The 1488-nt window shown below is 35.9% G+C and overlaps 1 long non-coding RNA gene across 1 annotated transcript; it reads left to right on the top strand.

Moving 5' to 3' along the window:
* Positions 1-211: 211 nt before the first annotated feature.
* Positions 212-1132, top strand: LOC145429826 (uncharacterized). Its single transcript, XR_013910158.1, has 2 exons — positions 212-347; positions 425-1132. It is a non-coding gene; the product is annotated as an uncharacterized LOC145429826 (long non-coding RNA).
* Positions 1133-1488: the final 356 nt, after the last annotated feature.

Raw genomic sequence — 1488 nt, 5'->3', positions numbered from 1 at the left:
CAGTCTTCTTTGGTTCATTCTATGTATTGAACCTGGAATACCAGGAGTCAACATTGGAACTAATTCAGAGGTATGTTTGAACAGTTAGCTAATAGTGATAGATGATGATGATGATGATGATGATGATGATGATGATGATGAGTAACTCATTATTTCAAATCACAACTCAATGTTACTGTATGCTACTATTTATTATCCCTCCTGAAGAGGGAACAAAATGTGCCTCCAAGGTTGGGACAAGCAGAAGGACTGGGACCACTGTGAAGCGAAAGGTTGTTCACATTAACCCTCATGTCACAACTTTCCTCCAGCGCCTTACTGAATTTGAGTGGAGAACTTCAAATTAGGTAACTGTTGTTGCCATTTTTAGTGAATTTCTTGTATAATTTAAGTGACCAATGTGTTGTTACCCATGTCTCCGCAGATGATCCATGGCCCATGCTTTCTGGACATTTACACAAGACGAGCAACAATGAAGACAAGCTCTCTCGCCATCTTGCAAGACGCTGTCTCTGTCCAATAGGTTTTTTGAGTGCAACAGTTTTGATTTTTTTTCCTTCTTTTACCCGTTTGTTAAAAATTATTTCAGCTACTTACACTTTAATTGTCACATGTATTGGCTCACCCTACAAATCAATGAACTCAGTCCACAAAGCAAGATCAGGGTTCAGTGCAGGTCAGTCAGGTTCCTTCACACCACACACGCTCATCCATGTCCTTGTGGACCCTGCTTTGTGCAATGATTTGGTCGTGTGAGCCAGTATTTTGGACAAAGTGTATATAAAGGCAGACGTGTGGGGCTTGATATTATATTCATTACAATTCAGTTTATTTGTATGGTGCCAACAAAATGAATGCCAAGGCACTTCACATTGTAGGTTTAAGACCCTACAAAATATAACTAAGAAAACCCAACACCTGAGCATGTGTTGTCTGCCATGATATGGATATGACATAATATCGTTATTGTTTGTACAACCATCTGAGAAAATAATGGATTACATGGTTTAGTAAAAACAAGTGCTTCCTCAATGAAAATATGTTTTCAGTTCTTTTCAGTTTTTGATTTTGGAAATGTGTATTTCAGCAGGGAAAAATCAGAACTGAAATAAAGTGGTGTAAAGCACATGAATTATATTTTGTGTGTGTCTATCCATCCATCCATCCAATTATTTGGAACCCTCCAGTCTCTTACAGTATGTTACTGTTTCTTTAAATTACGGTCAATTACGACCTGTTAAACAGTAAATTTATTTATTTATTTATTTATTTAGGACAGTGCATGTTAATGAACATAAATGTAAAAAAAAAAATTACATGAATGTAAACATGCCAGATTATAGCCAAAGGCTAATTTCCATCTGTTGTCCTTAAGCATAAAAAAATAGACATAATTCATAAAAATTCATCATTCATTCATATTAAAAACTCCATCACCAAACTCACACATACACACCATTCTGTTCCCAAATAAAACATTAAAACTAT

Source organism: Astatotilapia calliptera, chromosome 1 (assembly GCF_964374335.1).
Source record: "Astatotilapia calliptera chromosome 1, fAstCal68.1, whole genome shotgun sequence".
NCBI classification, from domain to species: Eukaryota; Metazoa; Chordata; class Actinopteri; order Cichliformes; family Cichlidae; genus Astatotilapia; species Astatotilapia calliptera.
The sequence above is the reverse complement of the archived record's forward strand: the minus strand, read 5'-3'. Positions and strand labels throughout refer to the sequence as shown.